General features: G+C 42.9%; 1 long non-coding RNA gene across 1 annotated transcript; it reads right to left on the bottom strand.

The window, feature by feature from the left end:
* Positions 1–15,067: 15,067 nt before the first annotated feature.
* Positions 15,068–24,072, bottom strand: LOC142160406 (uncharacterized). Its single transcript, XR_012693206.1, has 3 exons — positions 23,883–24,072; positions 23,107–23,190; positions 15,068–15,217 (listed from the first exon to the last, which is right to left on the bottom strand). It is a non-coding gene; the product is annotated as an uncharacterized LOC142160406 (long non-coding RNA).
* Positions 24,073–24,320: the final 248 nt, after the last annotated feature.

The raw sequence follows: 24,320 nt of genomic DNA, 5'->3' as shown, positions 1-24,320 counted from the left end.
TTTGATAGATAAGTAATCTAATTGTAGAGGTAATAAATCATCCAAAAAACTGTTTAATTCCTGGTAGGTAGGCCTTCATTTATTCTACACACAAAACAGATTGTCTTCCTCTTCATCTATGCATATTGGCAATGCGGCCATCGTCTTTGGATGTATATTACACCCTACACTTATAGTTCAATATGTAAAGAAATGGAAAAAGGCAGTTTGCTTTCTGTCTCTATAGGCCCCCCTCCACTTGTTTAAAAAACCAAAAAATTCAGCCGTTATAGACTGCACAATATTAATTGAAATGGACAAAGCCAGTTTGGTTTCTGGCTCTCTAGGCCCCCCTCCACTTGTCGAAAATACAATAAAATTCAGCCATTATAGACTGCACAATATTAATTGAAATGGACAAAGCCATTTTCGTTTCTGGCTCTCTAGGCCCCCCTCCACTTGTCGAAAATACAGAAAAATTCAGCCATTATAGACTGTACAATATTAATTGAAATGGACAAAGCCATTTTCATTTCTGGCTCTCTAGGCCCCCCTCCACTTGTCGAAAATACAAAAAAATTCAGCCATTATAGACTGTACAATATTAAGAGAAATGAACAAAGCCAGTTTGGGGTCACTCTGTCTATGACACCCTACCCTTAAGGATAAATTGCCCAAACAGCATCCTTTCAAGACGGTACGTGATATGGAAATGCCACAAGTCCCTTTCCTCTTTGGGGGTAGATTGCACCCTACACTTACATAGAAAGTTTTAAAAAGATGTTATCGTCATCATCTTCAGCTTCATCCTTACCCTCATCAGTGTGTAAGTCATCATCACAGACTATCAATTCATCGCCGCTTGAATCCGCCATTAGAGAACAGTCAGTGCTTGGATGTCTTGGATGATGAAGGCCTCCCTCGTGGAAGATGTAGTTCATTTTTATAAACATAATTTTCTCCACATTTTTAGGAAGTAACCTTCTACGGCGATCACTGACTAAGTTCCCTGCTGTGCTCGTTCAGAGTACACACTGGAGGGTGGGCAGCTTAAGTATTGCAAAGCAAGTTTGTACATGGGTTTCCAAATGGCCTGCTTTTCTTCCCAGTAAGGAAAGGGACTGTCTGACATTTCCATATCAACTACCTCTTGAAAGTAATCCTCCACCATCCTTTGCATGTTTATACTCGTATTGGATGGAGTTATGGGCAAAGTGGCACATTTTTTGGAAAAATCCTTCAAACCAGCCCAGATGTTAAATTGTTCTGGTCTGCCCCCTGCGTCTTCCCTGCTTCTTTTTGGGAAATTTAATTTTTTACAAGCAGCAGCAGCAGCTTGAGAAAGTGAAGGAGGACACATCGTCAAGCCGAGGCTCAGTTCAGCGGCCAACTTGCTGAGCAATTGCTCCTTGCAAAAGTTCACATTTCGCTCATTTACAAGTAAAGACTCAATGTAGGTTTTAAACCTTGGATCAAGCACAGTGGCCAAAACGTACTGATCCGAGTTCAAGATCCTAATAACTCGAGGATCATTGTGAAGCGAATGAAGTACTTGATCGACAAGGCCAACATACTTTGCTGAATTGCTTGCTTTCAGCTCCTCCTTCATTTTCTCAAGCTGCTTTTCCAATAGTCTAATTAAAGGAATGACTTGGCTCAAACTAGCAGAGTCTGCACTCACCTCACACGTCACAACTTCAAATGGTTTCAGCACCTTGCACAGCACTGAAAGGATTCCCCACTGTGCAAGAGTGAAATACATCCCCCCTCCTTTCCAGATGTCATGGCTTGTGCAATATGCTTGGATGGCTTTGCGCTGTTCCTCTATCCTCTGAAGCATGTACAGGGTGGAATTCCACCTAGTTACCACCTCTTGCTTAAGTTGGTGGCAGGGCAAGTTAAACTGCTCTTGGAGCTGCTGTAATCTCCTACATGCTGTGGCTGAATACCTGAAATTTTACGGGCCACCAAAAGCATCTCCTGCACCTCATGGTTATTTCGTAGGAAGCTCTGCACCACCAAGTTAATGGTGTGAGCAAAACAGGGAATGTGTTGGAAATCACCCAGCTGTAATGCTCGCACTATATTGTTGGCGTTATCAGAAATGTCATACCCTGGGGAGAGTCCAGGTGGTATAAGCCATGCATCAATCACATCTCTCAGTTTGCGTAACAAATTTTCAGCTGTATGCCTGTTAGTGAAGCCAGTGATACAAAGAGTGGCCTGCCTAGGACAAATGTTACGTAGTGGGGTACATGCTGCTGCTGTTCCTGCTGGTGAAGGTGAATCACCAACCCATTGGGCTGTCACAGTCATATAGTCTTTGGTTTGGCCACTTCCACTTGTCCACATATCTGTGGTTAAGTGGACAGTGGGCAGAATGGCATTTTTCAGCGCAATCTCTACATTTTTACACACTTTTTGGTATAGTTGTGGAATTGCTTTACGGGAGAAATGATGTCACGATGGAATTCTGTAATGCGGACACAAAACCTCAATTAACTGTGAAAAACCAGCTGCGTTTATTGTGGAGATTGGATGCAGATCTAACACTAACATTGCAGCCATGGCGTCTGTGATTCGCTTGGCGACTGGGTGACTGCTGTCATATTTGCTTCCCCTCGCAAATGATTGTTTCACAGTTAATTGCTGAAATGTAGGACTGCTCATTTTCTTAACCTGCCTCTAGGATGACGATTCACCCCCAGCAGCAGAAACAGCAGTAGCAGTGGGACTAACGCTTTCTTCAGAGGAATCAATAATAGTGCAGGAGTCATCCAGCCTTAAGTGGGATGCCGGGCTAACTCCGAGCGCTACAGAGGATATTGATGAGGATGGTGTGGTGGGTGTATTTTGTAGCTGTTTTATGCACAGGCATGACAATGGCCTTTTCTTGTCACGTGCCAGAACTGCTGCCACTGGTGCAGGACTTACACAAACAACCTCATCCTCATCAACATCCTTATTAGCGCCCTCGTCGCCTACACAAATCTCCCCCTCATCCTCTTCTAAATCCAAAGTTGCATCCTCAATTTGTAAATCACCGGCTACACTCGGGCTATTAAGGCACACATCAGCAGAATGCTCACGATTAGACATCCCACTGTTGGATGGACTCGCCACAGGGATTGGTGTCATTTGTGAATCAGAGCAAACATTATCCTCTAATGCCTTACTGTTATCTTGCAGCTCGGCTTTGACGCGTAACAGTAGTTGTGCACCAATTGTAGGCTCTGTAACTTTTTTGGATCTGCCACTAATAGCCAAAGGTGAAGGCCTCATTCTCTCTTTGCCACTGCGTGTGTAGAATGGCATTTTGGAAATTTTTTTTTATCGGCACTTAACTTTTGCTCAGTAACACTTCTTTTTCGCTTCAACACAGTAAAAAAAAATTTTTATTTTGTTTTTTGGACTGATTTCGAAACACTCTGTAGTTTGACATCGCCTTGGCCAGATGACGTACTGGGAGCACTAACATCAGGACTGGTGACAGAACCTGGTTGCTCATTCTGATCATATGTGGACTGCTTTGAATCCATTCTGAGCGCAAAGCACTTGTAGTGGTAAAAATTATTTGGTAAGATACTGCTGACAAATATGACTTTTGACAGCCAGAAATATTTATGCACAATTATGGGGGACACCCCAAAAGCACTGGGGAGTGCCAAATATTACAAAAATATAATAAACCTCTATCCTCCTCTCTTCTCTAGCGATTTTTGTTACAGCAATTGGAATAAGAATATTGTATTCTCTGTCTCTGCTCTAATCACCCTGTGACTACACCCTGCTCTCTCCCTCTGTCAAATGGCGATGGATTGCTGTGGAGGCAGGTATTTATAATATTGAAGTATCGCGAGAACCGAGCCATGAGATCCGACGACGTCACAATGACGTTCGGCCTCGATTTGGATTCGGAGCGGGCGGGAGAGTACCGAGCTACTCAGCTCGGTACTCGGATACCCAAAGTTCGGGTGGGTTCGGTTCTCGGGGAACCGGACCAGCCCATCTCTAATTAGTACAGTATAAAATTGCTTTGGGTATCTGACTATTCACAGATTAAAAAGAAAAAATGTAAGAAAATAGCAGGAAGAGGGATTTTATTGCAAAACGTATTGTTAGAGGAATATTTCCTCTATGTATATTTAACACATTTAACATCAGTTTTTACATCACAATCATTGAAATTCAAATTTAGAAAATCTTACAGAAACTGCCTCTTGTCAAATTAGATTTGCTATTTTTAACATAACTAAAAATGTTGGCAAAAGATTAGCAATAATTTCAGAGTAGGAATAGTAAATTGGCAAATTAATTGCTATGGATGTGTCCTATAACCCTATGTGACGCCCAATTGAAAGTCGATATAATGGCTGCATTTTCCTATGATGTATACATATGCTACTCCTACATGACCTCCAGTGGAACACTGGAGATCATAAGATCCCTTTAGTTTTCCTACTCCTTGTAACATGCCTGGTGAAACATGCTTGCTGTGGTAATTTAATATGTAATTAAGGTGTCTGTTCTATAAATCAATGTTTGCAAACTTAATGAGATATATTTCTCATGAGGTGTTACACTAGATCGTATAACAGGCTTTTCTCTTTAGTCTTGGTGACAGCTCATAACTATAGATCTGTTCTTATATAGAGAACTGATCTCCAGTAATATCTCCTAGGTCAGAATTTGTCTGTTTTTATTCTCTGATTTTTACTTTTATCCATTAGTGTTACCATAAAATTGCCATTATTCAATGTGTAATGGTTATATATTCCCCTCACAAAACCTCAATGTTGCTGTCCTAAATATGCTTGTCCTCAGAAGACTTGTTCTTTAAGTTACTTTAATCACATCTTAGGTTCTTAAAATCTTAGTTCTCAGACTTAACCTCAGGTATCTAACTCCCATTGTCCCATAGATTGTAATCTTGCAAGCAAAACCTTCGTACCTCTTTGTCTGTATTACCCAGTATTGTTTATTACTGTGTTAGTCCCCAAAAAATTGTAAAGCGCCACAGAATTTGCTGGAACCATATAAATAAATGTTGCTAACTGTGGCAGCATGATGGCCTAGTGGTTAGCACTTCTGTCTCACAGTGCGGGGTCATGAGTTTAATTCCCGACCAGGGCTTTATCTGTGTGGATTTTGTATGTTTGTGCAGGTTTCCTCCGGGTGCTCCGGTTTCCTCTCCCACTGCATCAGAACATTACATTCAGAGCAAAGCATGTCCAGGGCGAGCATTATAACATAGCTGATGCACTCTCGCGACAGAAGTGGGAGATCTTCAAGGAGGAAATGTGCAGGCTTAACACGCCCTTCCCATCTTTGGCAGATTGGCAACTCGGTCTAGGAGAGCTGATGCAAAGTCCTTGGCGTAAAAGAGATGCAGAGCTTATAGTGCAGCTTGGGATAGATGGCAGCAGTTTATAGCCAGAAGATCATAAGGGGTTAAGGAAGCCCTACAGATATTATTGGCATACCTGGGTGAGCCGAACACAGCCAGGGCTTCGAAGGCCAGTGTTAGCAACATACTTCCCGGCATTGCCTTTTTCTTAAGGCGGAGAGGAGAAGCAGATATGACCAAAGCATTCATAGTGCGTACAATAATGAGAGGCTGGGCCAAGAACGAGACTCAGAACCCGGATCCCTGGGAACCAGTGACAGCAGAGAGACTGAGGAAGTAAGTAGGGGTAGCACCCACAGTATAACACTGTATTCATTTTGGCATACAGAGGGGCTTTCAGAGTCAGCGAGTTGACAGTACAGTCCACCTCACTCATGCAGTCTGTCTTTACACAGCCAACCAGGGTAGGAGGACACTCACTATGTCCATTGGGCGATGAAGCAGGCTTCGATTAGGCCATACGGGCAGCGGCAAGGTCTGCCAAAGGAAGCAGTTACCGTTAGTTGGCTGAGAAAAAGAGGAATGGTATGGGAGGACCTCAGAAAGGAGTTGCTAGAGACAAAAGAAAAGGGACGCCAATCTGATGTGGTAGTTTTACACCTTGGGGGCAATGACCTAGGAAAAAAGAAATCTTCAGATTTAGTATGAGGTATGTGGGAGGATTTGATGTGGATGAAAGAATGCTGGAGTGACGTTACATTGGTATGGTCATATATCATCCCAAGGCTGTCCTCGATAGGTGCGAGGAAGGGAGCAGGCATTGACAGAGCTCGTAAGAGGGTGAATTCGGCCATAAATAAATTAATTTCCGCGTCTGGCGGCATCAGCATACGGCATGCAGACATTAGCATGAAATGCATTGGTTTTATAGGGGATATGGGGTACACCTGTCAGAGGTCACGCTGGACTTGTTCAATAGTGCGATACTGGAAGCGTTGGAGGTGTTGGGTGGTTGGTGTCACAGCATGGTGGTGGGGGCTTCGGCCTCATGAAGGGTTCACGAGGGCCTTGTGTGGCTGGGCAAGGTATAGCTATGGGGGGAGCCAGCATCGGTGCATAATCACCCCGGAAAGGCGGCCGTCTGCCCAGCTACAGCTTCAACAGTTGGGCCTCTACGGGGGCATGCCAAGGCAAAATAGGATGTGTGGGCACAAGATGCAGGCTCCAAGGAAAGTGCTTGCGGTGCCCACACGGTGGGCAGAACACGCCCCAGAAATTCCAGGGGGCATGCTTGCGGTGCCCACATGGTGGGCAGAACACGCACCCCAAAAGGTTGAGGAATTGGTAAAAGGGAAAAGAACCTTGCTTTCCCTGCATTCGTTATTGATTTTAAATAAAACTGGGACCGTTATTTACGCCAACACCAGCCTGTCCGTTTTAGACAATGGGGCAGGGACTAATGTGAATGACAATTATTCTCTGTATAGTGCTGCGGAATTGATGGCGCTATATAAATAAATGGTGATGGTGATTAGAATTCTTTCCTTCCATATATAATCGTCATCTCTCTTTAGTTACTTTGTTACTTTCACCTCCTTATTTTTTCTGCCTCAAACTCATTATCACGTGTCTCTGTTATCTATGTTTACATCTCTGATATTAGATGATCTTCTATGCTTCTGGGCAGAATTTAAAGACCTTACAAATAATAGTGTTTGTTAATGAACATTTTTAAAGATAAACCAATATGTTGCAGTCACTGGAGACTGAACGTTGCCCATTGCCAGAATTTTCTATTATTACTTTGGCAGCTGGGGAATTTTCAAGCCTTCATTCATAGAGGCCTGTTTATTAAAGTAACTAGCAAGGGTGTAACTACAATAGGTGCAGGTGAGGGCGGCCTGGTTTCCCTGTTTAAAGCCCCTTATGTATATGAGTTTATTAACATCAGGCATTACATAGGGGCTCTTACTAAATTTTTGTTATAGGACCCACAAATGTTGATTTATGCCCCTGGTAACCAGGCCACCTGAGTATTTGCTACACTGGATGTGCCAGTCAAAATCTGATCTTCCATTGGTTTACTTACGTACTTAACTTTAAATTTAGTGTGCATAAAACTGATAAACCTTTTCTAATCCGTAATAAAGAACTGGACAAACGCAGGATTTGATGAGGGGGGTTTCCACGCCACGATACCAGTGGGCGTGACCAGAATGTGTAGGGGCGTGACTACAAACACACATCGGGTCAAACACACAGACATGTAAACTATCATATAAACAGATAATCACAGACACACACATATACAAACACAGGATCAAACACACAGACATGTAAACTGCCATATACACAGATAATCACAGACACATATACAAACACAGGATCAAACACACAGACATGTAAACTGTCATATAAACAGATAATCACAGACACACACATATACAAACACAGGATCAAACACACAGACATGTAAACTGCCATATACACAGATAAGCACAGATAAACACAGACAGGATCAAACACAGACATGTAAGCTGTCATATACACAGACAAACACAGACTGACAAACATACACAAACACACACAGGATCAAACACAGATATGTAAACTGCCATATACACAGATAAATACAGACTCACACAAACACAGATATGTAAACTGCCATACACACACACACACACACACACACACACACACACACCAGGGGTTTCTGGGGACTAGGAAACCCCCCCTGGGTGCGCCCCTGGACATTTTATAAATCTGCACATGGATCGGAGTTGTCGGTTCACTGTGATAGGAGGGGTAGAAATAGAGGTAGAATTAATGGGACCCTGGTCAGGGATTGTCTAAATAGGGTTGTCCACCCGACACCATATCTGACTTCTATCTAAAATGTCGCTTGACAAACATCTCCGTGGTGCAGTTTATAGCCCTACCAATTTATTAACCCCTTCACTGCTAGGCTTTTCTCACCTATTTTGGTACTTTTTGGGCTGGTCACATTCCAACATCAATATCAGTAATTTGTTTATGCAGTATCCATAGAACTTATACCTTGTTTGAATGTTCAGAAAATACCATGAGTTTGCTACCTCTTGACACTGCAAACAAAATCTACCGAAAATGTCCAAAAAAGTGTTTTTGTTTTTCTATACACTCCCAAGCAAAACTTTGTGGCCCTAGCTTTGGCATCAATCCACCTTTCCAAAATAGCAAACAGAAGGATTCTACACCGATGTGAATGACAAATATTCACAGTACAGCTCTGCATAATACGGTACACTATATAAATAAATGATAATGAATACTAATAAAAATATTAAGTGGTTACATAAAAAATGAATCGGGAGTCCCCTCTTTCAAATGAAGATACCCCTGGAGTTTATTGAAATCCTGTTTTTTAAAGTTCAATTTTTTTTTTTAAGTTGAACTGTAGCTCAAAACTTTAATGTTTTAGCTTCACTTTGCATCCTCCCCATCCCTGGACCTTTTTTTTTTTTTTTTTTTACATCCAGTATTTTTTTTATTGGTATTTCAAGGTACAAACATACCAAACAAAATAAGAAACAAAGAAAAAGAGAAACAATCGCAAATATAACACCATCAGAGTTAGGAAAATTACCAATATATCAACAGCCTAGAGTTACAACATATGTGCTAACCTTGTTTAGGAACCAAGGCCATATATGCCCATGCATGAATAACATCCAGATACAAAATTTGACATTTAGAATCTAACCTTTATCATAAGAATCAGGGGAACCAAAGACTCATACGTTTGGGACACATTGACTCAGAGACACAAGTGAAAAAGGAGACTCAAACTACCTGTAACATATACCCTCAAATTTTTCCAAGGCCTTTTTACTAGTATACACAAATCTCTCATGCCCTATAGTGGTGTTGACCAGTGCTTTCCAGTTTGTAATTGTGGGACTCGTAGGGGACAACCACATCCTCGCTATGCTAACCTTAGCCACCATAAGCAGCTGACAAATATAAAGTTTTGTCAGCTTATTAACCTTGCCCTTTAGGCGGAGCCCAAAGAGACAGGGACACCTCAATTCCGGTTTTCTGAATGCAACGTATAACCCTTCGCCAGAAGGTTTCTATATAAGGGCACTCCCACAGAAGGTGCCAAAAATTCCCATACTCTGAATTGCATTTCGAACAATTAGGGGAATTATCTGGGCGGAATGTTGGCAATCTACTAGGGGTCAAGTAAGCCCTGAATAAAATGAAAACCTGTATTTGTTGGAACTTCAATGATGCTGTATAACCGCTAGTGCTATCCAGAACCATCCCCCAGTCCTTATCTGTTAGAGGACAAAAGATCTATTATCTGTTAAAGGACAAAATATCCATTTCCCATTGGTTCTCAGATCGTTTAAATAATCTACTGTGGATTCATGTAGGAGATATGAGTACATAGGCAAAATCAAACCCCTATGACCAAGGGCCTGTAGTTGCTTCCTCAGTGGGGCTATAGCAATCACCAACGGCTCCCCCTTGAATTGGAGGTAGCAGAAAAACATTGTTCTGGGCATGGAGAATTCCTTAGATAAATGTTCAAAAGATTTGAGCCCATTCGTATCATACAATTGACCTAGAGCCATTGCACCAAACCGGGACCACTGCTTGGACCCCTCCACTGTGTCTAACTCTTTTAATTTATTTGACCCCCAAATAGGTGTACATGGGTCAGTATCATTGTATCTCACCATTTTATTACTAACTGCTCAGATCTCAATTGCTCGGATCAGAACACGGGAGAGCCTGTGAGCCAAGCCACCCAGACAATAGTGATTGTAAAGGTGTATAGTTGACATTGAACTGTCGTACTAACTCCCAATGCAGATCATGATAATCAGGATCAGAAACTCATGCCTTAAAATGGGCCAATTGAGAGGCAATATAATACAATTTCAAGTTAGGAAGCGCAAGGCCACCAGAAGACCTGGACCTGCAAAGCGAGTTGAGCTTAACCTTAGCCCTCCCCCTCCCCAGACCAGAGAGATCAAATATCGATCAATGCTATGGAAAATGGAGGTTGGGATAAAAATGGGGGACTGCAGAAGTATATAAAAAAAACTTTGGCTGCACCACCATCTTAATTAAGTTTATCCTGCCAGAAACAGAAAGCGGGATCTTCCTCCAAACGTGAGTTTTCAATTTAAGATATTCAATTTGAGGTTGCAAGTTTAATTCTACATATTCTGAGGGGGTATTAGTAATCCATATTCCCAAATACTTGAATTTCGGTGCCCATTTTAATTGAAGATCTTTTTATGGAGGGATATTCCAAACCCAGTGGGAACACGCTGGATTTATCCTAATTAATTTTTAATTAATTTTAATTTAAAAGACCCAAAACCATCAACCACCAGCAGAAGATTTCCTAGTGAGGTATAGTGGTCTGAAATCAACAGCAGCATGTCATCAGCGTAGAACACCATCTTGTCCTCCCTATGCGCTGATTTAAGTTCTTTAATTTGTTTGTCATGACGAATCAAGCAAGTCAAAGGCTCAATTGCTAGCGCAAACAGAGCCAGGGACAGTGAACATCCCTGTCTAGTGCCCCGCTCCAATTGGAATGGCTGAGAAAGATAACCATTAACACATACCTGTGCTACTGGATGAGAATACAAGAGCTTAATCCAATTTACAAATTTCGAGCTCAACCCAAAGCGAGAAAACACCTCCCACAGGTATGGCCACTCCACGAGTCAAATGCCTTGGCCGCGTCCAAGGACACCACAACTTCGGTCTCTGGAGGAGGAAAACGGACCTGTAGGAGGGTGTACAGCCTCCTAAGCTTAATAGACGTAAACTCTTTTATGAATCCCATTTGAACAGGATGAGCCAGTTCCAATACCACCCTTTTCAACCTCAGAGACAGCAGTTTAGCCAAAATCTTTACATCACCCGTCAAAAGTGAAATCGATAAGACTCTGGGTATAATGGGTCTTTCCCTGATTTAGGAAACACTATTGCTTCTGCCATGGAAGGGGAGAGGGTGCCGGCCTCGCAAAGCTCGCTGAATGTGTCCAACAACTTAGATACATAAAAGGGCCAATGTTTTTTTTTATACAATTCAATAGGTATATCGTCACTCCAGGCGCCCTGCCATTGGGGAACGACATGATAGCTATGTCAATTTATTTTAGGGTGAAAGGTGAATCGGGATACTCCCTACTATCAGTGAAGAGCACGGGGAGAGTGATAACATCTAGATATGCCTATAAGGGAGCTAAATCATACTGGACCTGTGACTTATATGTGTTAGCAAAATATTTATAAAAAACCTCAACAATATCAGGCATCAGAAACCTTTTAACTCCACTATCATCAAAAAGCCGCATCAGCCTTCTCCACCCTCGCCAGATATGCCAAAAAACTACCATTTCTGCCACCCTGAGCATATTGAACATGTTTTGAAGAAATAAGTCTACATTTAGATTTATCAAAGATGTAATCAACCCATTCCCGAGCTTGGTTAACTGCCAAGCTCGTCTTGTAGCCTCAGTTCTATCATGTATATATTGTACTTCTCATAGTTTGCATATTTCCGCCAATTTCTTTTCCTTGTATCTAGACGACTTTTTTATTTCTGCCACACTGGTGATTAATGTCCCCCTCATAAAAGCCTTACAGGCATCCCAAACTATCGGGGGCCATGCTGCCTCGAAGTTATCAGCAAAACATCCCTCCCACTGCGTCACCAATGTTGCCACTGTACCCGTCAGGAGGAGCCAAAAGGGGTTCAGTTTCCAGAAGGACTGACCTCTGGTGACAACAGTCAATAGATAGGAGAAGAGGCGAGTGGTCAGAAATCCCCCTGGCTCTATATTCTACTCCACGTACCGGCGGCACCAGAGAATGTGACAACAAAGCTAGATCCATTCTTGAGAATGCATTATATGATGTGAAGAAACAGGAGAATTGAACATCTTCTGGATGCCTCAGGCGCCAGACATCTACCAAGCCCAGCTCATCTATCAAGGCGGAGAAGGCCGATGCAGATCGATTGACTACAGCATTTTGCTCCCACCATCTGTCCACAGCTTTATTCATCACATTATTAAAATCCCCTATACATATGATGGGGACCTCCGGAAACAATGCTGGTGGAGGTATATATACTACAAGGAGAAGCACTGAAACCCAATTGATGACAGCTTTCATTAGGACAAACCTCCCTAATAAATCCACCTGAAGTTTTTCTAAAGAGAAACCTAGACGCTAGAGAAGAGAAAGATCAACCTGCACCTCTCCAATTTTTTCCGTCACTCGTTTTCAGATGTACCAATGGCCTGTAGCACCTGCTGCTCTGGGTCAGCTGGTGGACCAGATAAAGGCGGAGGAGCGGGATGCGGTGCATCGCCTGGGCCAGGAACAGTAGTGGAGGAGCAAGCAAAGCGCTCCAGCTTTCCCACCGCAGCAGATTGGCTATGCTTTCCCATGATCTTGGGAGGTAGGTAAAATGAAGTTTATCCCACAGACTTGTATATGGCCTAGCCCCCAGGCCACTTACAAACAAGTATTTCTGTATCAGAAGTTATAATGCTGGTAGCACAGTCAGTTTTTTCTACACAAAACCAGTCAATTTTCAGCCAAGCGCCGTCACCCTCCACTGAAGTGCAGATGAATCCAGAATGAAATTAGGCCGTTTATCAGATGGTAAAGGATGTGTGAAAGATATCTGGAGTAATCGATTGTACACAGGCTGGTATGCAATGCTGCAAAGCATAAAAAGATTCCCCTCTGTCACTGAACTTCAGCGTAGAGTACCTCAGGTCTGGGCAGTATGGCACCCCGGAGCGAGGAGTGGTGAGAAAAAGGAGAGGATCAACAGCCCCGATTGTACACGCAGCCCACAGGACCAAGCTGGAGAACCTCCGATACAGGTAATGGTAAGTCCTTCCAAGTATACAGGGGAGTTAAGCAGCGATCATGCTGCTCACTTGCAGCATCCTGGCCTCTCGACTCAAACCACCTCCACATATGCAGCACCCCCATGGAAGCAATGCACGACTCTTTCCTGCACGAAGATCAATATCACTGCAGGTCCTCTTTATCAGCAGCATGTCAGGAACCCGGTTCTGTGTCCAAACAGTCACTTTAGTCACCTTGCAGGAGATTTACAGGATATATGGGCTGGAGAACATGTAGCAATAAGTGCTACTCCATGCTTGTCCAGGCCACGCACCATCCCTTTTGATCTTAATGATATCTGTAGTTTACAGTGTTATTGTCTGGTGATCACACATGATGATCACACAATAACTACTAAGAAGCTACAAACCATGATTGGGTAATACAGAGAGGTAAGAAGGCCCTGCTCGAAGGCTTACACTCTACAGGACAATAGGAGTTTCATACATGAGGGTAAGGGCTACATATGGCATATTGGTCCATCCAGATGGCAAAGGTAAAAAGTGCTTAGTGGGCTATTGTCACCTATGAACTCACAGTCAACAGTAAAGAATATCCTTTGTTCCAAAAAGTCATGACTGCTATTGATATATTTAATAGAGAATGTTATGCTAAGGGGCATATTCATCAACATGTCCCAGATCCTGACGATGAGCAGTAGTTTTTTTAAAAAAAAGTCTTTAACATTTCTCTTATTGGAATTGATCAAATGAATATGAATATAAAAAAATCACCAAAACTGAGAGGTAAATTTATCAAGCTGCTGGTTTGAAAAATAGAGATGTTGCCTATAGCAACCAATCAGATTCTAGTTGTCAATTTGTAGAATGTACTAAATAAATGATAACTAGTATCTGATTGGTTGCTATAGGCAACATCTCACTTTTTCAAACCTGCAGCTTGACAAATTTACCCCTGAGAGTTAACATAGCTCTTTGACAGGCCTGTTTCCTTAGTTGTGTCACTTGTATTTGGAACTGAAAGCCCAGATTTGAGCATTATTTTTTTTTTAGCACTTTTATTTTTAATGATTTTGGTCTCTTCTGGGATGGCAACACAACTTGTTAAACAGACTTCCACAATGACATGGGGAAATCTTCATCAGCATTAACCTTTTTGGTGAAATGGACAAAGCAATAACGAGCCCTATAGCTGCTGAAAACACACATTTTTGACAGTAATAGGGCTCTTAGCTCTTTGATAAATATGCCCCTAAAACTGTATGTCTTTTCCATCCCTTGCATCACAGCAAATTTTAATGTAATTTTTTACCTACATATAAATTGTTGTAAAACCAGCAGTGAAAGGAAGTGATAATAGACTGCCCTGAGATTTTATATCATCTGTATTGTTGAGCCGGCAAGTGCTGCGCTTTATTTAAATCCTATTTTTCAAGTGTTTCTACTGAATAAATTACATGAATAAGAAAAATATTCTTTTAATGTATCCAGATAGTTAATTTATCTTTTTACTGCAACTTGGTGCCAAGTAATTCTTTCTTTTTTTAATAGACAACACAAACTATAAAGTGTTCATTCATTAATTTAGGTACAATATTTGCAATAGACAAAGCAGCTATAACTATAGTTTCTAGGTTGGGCCAGTTTCAAACAAAGTTCTTGTCTCACCTCATGGGAGGAACGGCCCTGATTCAAAGCTCATGTTACTCTATACTGAGATCTGTAGACTATACTAGGGCAGTATTCATAAATACCATACTTGTGCATGTATATCCTATTTCAGATGTGGCATGATAGCCACAAATATCTTGAATCTCCTTGGTCGTTCATATTCTACCGTACCTTTTCCATCAGGAATCTTCTCTTTAAAATCCTGTGTTTGCCCCAGAGATTTGTAGTCTACAAAAACTAAAGAGTTAATGCAGTGCAAAAACTCAAGACCCATTTAAGGCTAAAACACATCCTGCTCCTTCTATTATGTGGAACAATGTTCCTGCGAAGAAAAAAAAAAAATCTGTATTACACTTAATGCTTTAAATTAAAAAAGCACGAGAGGCAGGGGGGATTGAGAGACTTTTAATAGCCTGAACATTCTTCTCCCAAAATACATTACACCGGAACAATAGTTTGCTACGCAGGGAAAGTTTTCTGGGATGATTAGAAATGGGTTTAAAAATGTGTTTCAAGTTTTAATTTTATGCATAGAGAATTAATGATCAGCACTCCTCAGAGAATTACTGTCAGCTTAACATATTCACAATGATTTAAAACACAGATGTTAATACGACTAAACCCTTTCGCTATGATGGGAGCCGTTTTTTTTCTCTGGCGAAGATGTCAAGAGATAGATTTTGCTTAAAAAAATAAAAATCATTTTCTGAGCACTGTGAAGTAAGTCTCCTGTGTCCTGAAAGAGCGTTGGATGAAATGTTATGATGGTAAAAGCTTTAGCTTTTACATGACCATTTTTAAACCCCTATAATCTTTTAGCTTCCATCATGTGCATAAAACACACAAAAACATTTAGACCATTTATAATACATCGACAATATTTGGAGGTGTCCTTATTCTATAATGTTGTTTTGCAGTGGTTGACATCCTTTTATTGTGTGGGGGTACATATAGCAAAAATCTTCAGTTCCAGATCAGGGACATTAACAGCACGTTTTACTTCTGCATAGCTCCTAACCCAGATCTTGGGTTTTAAAGATTTGTTCTTTGAATTTTTAACTCTCACAGTGTCATAGTTTTTATACCAAATTCACAGTACCACTTCTCTTGTATGTAAGTCTTTGTATCTGTTGTTATTTGATATTTATGGACAACTGCAGTATCACTTTTCTTGATCTCCAAATAGTTGATCTCTGTATCTGCCCTTACTTGATATAATTATGTCTTGAGAAAAACTTATATCATGTCGAAACGCGTAGGTAGGGTGGACTTGCTAGGAATCCCACAGTCTTCTACCATCTACACGGAGATGTAGACTAAAAGACCTGGGTCCTGATGTTCATGATGGGATTGACTCTGCTGTAATTCTGGAGGAAGAAATCCATATCCATGTCCTGAGGATTATCTATGTCTGAATTCAACTGCATATATGTGAATGCTTGTGTTTAACATTTTAAATGTGTTTCTGTAGTCAGCAATTTTTTATTATCATTAGATAGAAGGTAACACGCAACATGGTTTTCATTTTATTCATTTCACAACTGCTTCATATGATAGAGGACTGTTATCTATTGTTCAGGATAAGACCAAGAGATGAAAAATACGTCTAATACCTTTTGAACTTCACTTACTTTTGTAAATGCAATCACGCAGGGAACGTTGTGGAGTGCTGGTGTCATTTACCGTTAGTGAATATTCAGTTTTCCTCTACACTGGGTGCACATGATGTGTTAAATTGCATGTCACGTATGAGGGCACTCTGGTGATTCATTTTGGTCCAGATTTACTACACTATAATATCTTGTTTTTCTCATTTATTTCATATCTTCGAGACTTATTGTCACTGGTGTGGCCCTCAAGAGAGATCAGTAAATCAATAAGAAGCACCATACCTAAGGAGGACTGTAACGCTAATATCTCCCTTTTTTCCTTATTTATTTTTTTGAGCATCTCTGTGTTAGTTTTATTGCACCATATTTGTGTTAGATCTTTTACATCTCATTTTGTGTGTATGGTAGCACCACCATATAATAAATACTTTGATTACTATTTGGTTGTTTCTTCTGGGTTGTGGACCAGATTGTGTTAATTCAGGCTAAAGGTACAGGAGAGGTAAAGCTTGTTGTACCATTGTTTCCATATTGCTCCCGACACTGTCAAATTTTAATATGTAATTTTTGCTTGTATATACAAGTCTTCCGTGCCCTACTGTTTTATTTACCAATTTAATCCAATCTTGTATTTTTGGGCTAGCAGGAGCTAAGTATTGTCTGGCTATACAAACTTTGGCTAACAAATAAATTTATTACATATTGTTGAGTCACACCAATAATCGTATACTATAATTTAAAATCAAAGATACATGTAGATAGAGAATATAAGGGTATTGTCACTCCTGTATTACTAACGCATCTAATGATTTTAGTCCAAAAGGTTTTGATTCCAGGTCACTACCAAACAAGATGCCAAAAGGTAATTTCCACACTTTGGACAATTAGAGGCAGATTCAATTCCCTGAAATCTGCTCAGAGTGTCAGAGCTATGTATTTATGCAGTGTCCCATTTGAATTCCCTGCCCTGGTAGCGATCATGTGACCGCTCTAGGTAGCGGTCACGTGACCGCCGAACCCGGAAGTGCGGCTTCCGGGTCCGACGGAGCGGCGGGGGAACGTGGAAGGGTAAGTATTGTGACAGTACCCCCTACCTTAAAGGTGGACTCCAAACACCTATACAGGTTTACAGGGAAATTTTTTATGAAAGCGTTTGAGTAGACGGTGGGCATGAAGGTCGACTGCTCTTACCCAGGAGCGTTCCTCGGGACCGTAACCTTTCCAGTCTACTAGGAATTGTACGCCACCTCTGTTTTTACGGGAGTCCAGGATTTGTTTTACTTCATATTCACCCTGATTCTGAATAATAACAGGAGGAGGAGCCCTAGGAGGGGTGGAAAACTTGTTCGTAACCACTGGTTTCAGCAATGACACATGAAAAACATCTGGGATACATAGAGAACGTGGTAAACTTAATCTGAAAGCTACTGGATTGATGATCTCTGAGATGGAAAATGGACCAATGAACCTGGGGGCGAATTTCTTGCTGGGAACCTTTAACCGAATGTTCAGTGTAGATAGCCAAACTTTATCCCCGATGGAGAAATTAGGGCCGGCTCCTCTCTTTTTATCATAGGCCTCCTTAGAACGAGAGATGGCTTTTCTGAGACTTGATTTGGTTTGTTCCCAGATATGTGCGAAGTTACGAAATAATAAGTCCACCGCTGGGACTTCAGAAGCAGTAATTTGGGAAAAGGTGGGTAATCTAGGATGACAACCATAGAGAACGAAAAAAGGAGAATTAGAGAGAGCCTCATGGAAATGGTTATTATGGGCGAACTCAGCCCATGGAAGGAGGTCCACCCAGTTGTCTTGATTGGCAGAAATGAATATTCTTAAGAATTTCTCCAACTCCTTGTTGGTTCTCTCTGTGAGGCCATTAGACTGGGGGTGATATGCAGAGGAAAAATCAAGCTTGATCTCCAGAATTTGGATATAAACTGAGATCTTCGATCGGAGACAATGTGATGAGGACAACCATGAAGGCGGAATATCTCTTTGATGAAAATATCAGCCAACGAGGAGGAAGATGGAAGACCTTTCAGTGGAATGAAGTGGGCAGTTTTGGAAAAGCGGTCTGTGACCACTAGGACCACAGTACACGACTTGGATGGGGGTAGGTCGGTGATAAAATCCATGGAGATTTGTGACCATGGGTATTCAGAAACTGGTAATGGAAGTAAATGACCATAAGGTCTTCTCCTGGGGTCTTGTGTTGGGCACATATGGAACACGAAGACACAAACCTCCTTACATCTTCCCGTATGGAAGGCCACCAGTAGTTTTGAGATAACAGGGCCCAAGTCTTGCGAATGCCAGCATGACCCGAGAAGAGGGAATGATGAGCCCATCGTAGGAGTTTGATGCGAAGAGGTGCAGAAATGAAGGTCTTGCCTGGAGGACAGCTTTTTTTTATATGAGTTGCTGCCAATATTCGACTAGGGTCCAGAATAAATTTATTCTCCTCCAAGGGTTCCGAGTCAGCAGGATCAAATGAGCGAGATAGAGCATCTGCCTTGATATTTTTAGATCCAGATAGGAAGGAAATGTTGAAGTCAAATCGGGAGAAAAATAAGCACCATGTTGCTTGTCGAGTATTTAGGCAGCAGGAAGTACGTAGATATAGCAAGTTCTTGTGATCAGTATAGATGGTGATGGGGAACTGGGCTCCCTCTAGAAGATGCCTCCATTAAAAAGAGCCAATTTGTTGGCCAGGAGCTCCTTATCACGGATACCGTAGTTCTTTTCAGCAGGTAGAAGGCGACGGAAAAAGAATCCGCATGGACGTAGTTTACTGGTAGCGTCTCGTTGAGAGAGAACTGCTCCTGTACCTACGGAGGATACGTCCACCTCTAGAATGAACGGGCGAGAACAGTCAGGTTTCTGGAGGATGGGTGCTGAGGAAAAGAAGGATTTTAAGGTAGCAAAGGCTTGGGTGGCTTCTCCAGACCATATTTTGGCATTCGCAGACTTACGGGTTAAGGCAGTGATGGGTGCCACCAAAGTAGAGTATCCTTTAATGAACTGGCGGTAGTAATTGGAGAATCCCAGGAACCGTTGTGTAGCCTTAAAGCCCGAGGGTTGAGGCCAATCTAGTATGGCTTTTAACTTGGTAGGATCCATTTGCAATCCAGTGCCAGAGATGATATAACCTAAGAAGGGAACTTGCTTTTGTTCAAAGATGCACTTCTCTAATTTACAATATAGATGATTCTTCCTAATACGGGACAGAACCTCCAAGACATGTTTGCGATGTGATACTAAGTTTTGGGAGAAGATGAGGATATCATCCAAGTAGATGATCACACATTGGTATAATAGGTCTTGAAAGATTTCATTCATGAAGCCTTGAAAAACAGCCGGGGCATTGCATAACCCAAAAGGCATGACCAAGTATTCAAAGTGACCGTCCCGGGTGTTGAAGGCTGTCTTCCACTCATCCCCCTCCTTAATGCGCACCAGGTTATAGGCTCCTCTGAGGTCCAATTTAGAAAAGATGGTAGCCCCCTTTATCCGATCAAATAATTCTGAGATTAGTGGTAAGGGGTACTGATTTTTTACGGTGATGGCATTAAGGCCTCGATAGTCAATACAAGGGTGGAGGCCCCCGTCCTTCTTCTTTACGAAGAAAAAGCCTGCCCCAGCAGGAGAAGAGGATTTCTGGATAAAGCCTTTTCTGAGATTGTCTTGGACATAATCCTCCATGGCCTTGGATTCGGGAATGAAAAGTGGATACACTCTGCTTCGGGGTACTGGTTTACCGGGAATGAGATCTATATTACAGTCCCAAATTCTATGTGGAGGGAGTTTTGTGGCCTCCTGTTCACAAAAGACATCAGAAAAGGTTTGGTAGGGTTCAGGAAGAAGTGCCAAGGGTAACCTCCTGTGGCATTTGGGATCCTCCTTGGGAACTACCTTCGATAGACAATGATTAAAGCAATGTTGTCCCCAGGATAAGATATGGCCGGACTGCCAATCCACGTTAGGAGAATGGAGATGGAGCCACGGAAGCCCAAGGATAACTGGATTGGTAGTTTTATGGATGACGAAGAAGGAGATACTCTCCTGATGTAGGACTCCAATCTGAAGATGAAGAGGAGTGGTGCGTAAAAAGATAGATCCTTCAGGGATTCTTCCACCATCGATGGCTAATAGGGAGATAGGTTGTTCTAGAGCTTGCGTGGAGATAGAGAATTGCTTTACCAAGGCAGCCGAAATGAAATTCCCAGCCGCTCTGGAGTCAAGGAGTGCGGACAGAGAAAAGGTATATTGTCCAGACTGTAAAGAAATGGGAATAGTGACACAATCATTACAATAAGGAACTAAGGGAGATGAAAGAAGGAGGCCTAACGACACAGTTCCTGAACACGTTAGGCCCTGTCGTTCCCCGGATGTTTGGGACAAGAGTTCAGAAGATGCCCGCTCTCTCCACAATATAAACATAACTTGTTTCGGAATCTTCTCTCTCTCTCTCTCTTTGGCCGATAGGCGGGTCCTTCCCAATTGCATCGGTTCCTCGGGCGGAAGAACAGGTGTTTGGAAGTTGGGAGCTAGACGGATCATACTGTGTCGAGACTGTTCCTTCTCAGAACTACGCTCCTTGAAACGTAAGTCAATCTTAACGCAGAGGGAGATGAGATCGTCCAAAGATGCAGGGAGTTCCTGAGACACCAGCTCATCTTTAATCCGATCCGAAAGACCCTGCCAGAATGTAGCTACAAGAGCCTTATCGTTCCAGCGGAGTTCCAAGGCCATAGTTCTGAAGTGGACCGCATACTGACCCACAGACTGGTTTCCTTGGCGGAGACGCAATAACCCAGCAGCGGCATTGGAGACCCTTCCGGGCTCGTCAAAAATCTTTCTAAATTTGGACAAAAAGGTGTAGAAATTATGCAGGATAGGATCATTCCGCTCCCATAATGGGGATGCCCACGCTAAGGCTTGACCAGAGAGCAGTGATATCACATAAGCCACCTTAGCCTTTTCAGAAGGAAAATTCCCCGGCAACAGTTCAAAGTGGATGGCGCATTGGTTCAAAAATCCTCTGCAAAGTTTAGGGTCTCCATCGAACTTAGGCGGATTAGGCATCCGCAATTGGGAGGAAAAAGCTGCTGCGGAGGAGGAGGGGTCCGAAGCCGCAATCACAGGTGCAGGAGGTCAGGTGGCCACTAAGGTGTTCTGAACAACATCCAGCTGAGTAGATAGGCTCTGGAGGAATTTTAAAAGTTGCTCTTGGTTCGCCTCCAGTTTGTCCATTCTATACACTAAATGCTCCAGTAGATCTTTAGCCGCTGGATCCATAGTCAGAGCAAACTGTAACGGATTTACTGGATTCACTACTAATCTTGATTAATGCTGGCTTACCTGAGGTGCGGAGTCTAACGATCTTCCCGGTATTCACCAAGAACTGCCGCAAGGCGGGATGGGCTTTGCTGCCAGGAGCCGCAGGTTGCGGTCTTTAGGTTTGCCCCAAGATGTAGTACAGCGGAGTAGGAGCAAGATGAGAGTAGTCGGACAGGCCGAGTCGGTACACAGGCAGGCAATGCAGACAGAATCAGGAAGCGGTCTCGGAGTCAATCAAACTGGGTCGGTACACGGGTCACCAGAACAGAAGCGAGGTCAGCTAGCCAGGTCGGTACACAGGAAGGCAGATAAACGTATAGAGGAAGGAGCGTGAGGCAATCCGGGTCAGGAGCACAGGCAATAAGGAAGGTCAACAAGCCAGGTTGGTACACGGAGGACAACAGAATCCAGAAGAGTGAACAAGCCGGGTCGGTACACTGGGAGTCAACACACAGGAAGCAGGAACAAGGGAGGACACAGGAATCAGGAGCCAGGAACTGGTAAGTTGCTCTGACACTCTCCAAGTGTCAGAGCTATGTATTTATGCAGTGTCCCATTTGAATTCCCCGCCCTGGTAGCGATCATGTGACCACCCTAGGTAGCGGTCACGTGACCGCCGAACCTGGAAGTGCGGCTTCCGGGTCCGATGGAGCGGCGGGGGAACATGGAAGGGTAAGTATTGTGACACCTCCCTAACAACAAGTATGCTTCTTGCACGGATGTTTAGTTTTGGAGGACTCATTGATAAATGTACGGTCGGTGCTACTAACCTCAGTGGTAGTTTATCCGTGTGAGCAGCACAAATAAGGCATTAACCACACTCCTAGCGTAATTGATAAATCAATGACTATTTAGTGCCCAACATGCGGTTCCAGATATTATAAGTACAAATGCATATATAAATTTTAATGAATAACAAAGATACAATATGTATGAATTACATCGAAACATTAGCTAGTATGCATATAGACAATCCTAATCGTATGTCCATGCAGTAGCAGTGCATACAGATTAATTGTTGACAGGTCACAAGCTCACCAGCTGTTGCTGATGTGATCTAACTAAATAATGTACATTTAGTATTCCATGAGTCCACTTAGTCCATTCAGAGAATGTATGGTATACAGTAGCAGTGTCTAGCCAGGTCCAGTGCAGGGTTTCTCGGCGTCCTAGGCACAATTTGAACCCCCCATCCCCCACAACATACACCAAATACCCACTTTGTTAAAAAAAAAAGAAAAAAAAAGATAAGCCTTACCTCCTCCAGCGGTCTGGATGCAGTGATGTTTCATGAAGAATGCTGTCCAAACTCCACTGCTATCCAGGGGCAAACACAGGATTTCTAGAGGGAAAGTATCCAAGTGTTAGATATGGGAACAAAAAACTTTTGAGAATGACCCATCACACTGTTCCCCCTGCAGCACAATGTCCCCTCCCTGCTTGACAATGTCCCCCCCACAGCACACCGCCTGCCCTGCTTGGCATTGGCCCCCCGCAGCACACTGCCCCCCTCTTGAACATGTCCCCCCCCTTGCAGCACACTGCCCCCCCTGTTTGAACATGTCCCCCCTGCAGCAAACTGCCCCCCCGCTTGAATATGTCCCCCCTCCCCACAGCACATTGCCCCCCTTGTATAACCATGTGCCCCCCCCTCCTCCCTCTCACAACTCTGTACTTACCTGGAAGTATTATTCATGCTGCTGCTCTGCTCCTCTCTGGCGGTCTCCTCACTGACTGTCGGGACATGATGATGACGTCACTCCCGACAGTCAGTGATGGAAGAGAGGAGCGTGAGGTATAGTGCATCATTAGGAAGGGGGGGAGCGGCGATCAATCACCCCACACCTGCCATGTATCAGATGAAATCGTGCACAAATATAAAGGTGTGCGACGGTCGCTGAATTTAACTTCCATGGCCGCCGCACAGCTTTATAGATGTGCACAATTTCAGTAGCGCCCCCCCAGAGCTTGGCGCCCTAGGCAGTTGCCTAACGCTGCCCAATGGTAGCGCCGGGCCTGTGTCTAGCCAATTACCTTCAAGAGGTTTTCTAAGCCGTCAATTCCGTGTCCATATGAATGGTGCTGCGCACCCAATGGTTGCGCTGACTCTTTGCTGGTGTCCTGTGTCAGATGGCTTACTGCTCTCAGCTCATGTCGGCTCTTTGATTTCAGTCCTGGACTCCTCCCCTGCAGTTTTCCGCTCACATGTATATAAGCAAGAGGGAAAAATAAAGGGAGATCTTTGTGAAATCTATAAAAGCAATTTCTTTTATTCACTGATTTGAAGGTTACACTTACAATATGTTAATTTTAAAACAGCATATCTTACAATGAAGTAAAGTACTTGATGCTATATTCACTGTAGAGCTGTCAATTGCCCCAACGCATTTCATCCAATGTGTCACGGGCACTAGGAGTCTTTGCCCAGGAAATCACCAGATGATGGACTTACCAGAGTAATATAGCTGGTAC

Source organism: Mixophyes fleayi, chromosome 6 (genome assembly GCF_038048845.1).
Source record: "Mixophyes fleayi isolate aMixFle1 chromosome 6, aMixFle1.hap1, whole genome shotgun sequence".
NCBI classification, from domain to species: domain Eukaryota; kingdom Metazoa; phylum Chordata; class Amphibia; order Anura; family Limnodynastidae; genus Mixophyes; species Mixophyes fleayi.
Note: the sequence above shows the minus strand (reverse complement) of the source record. Positions and strands in the feature narration are given on the sequence as shown.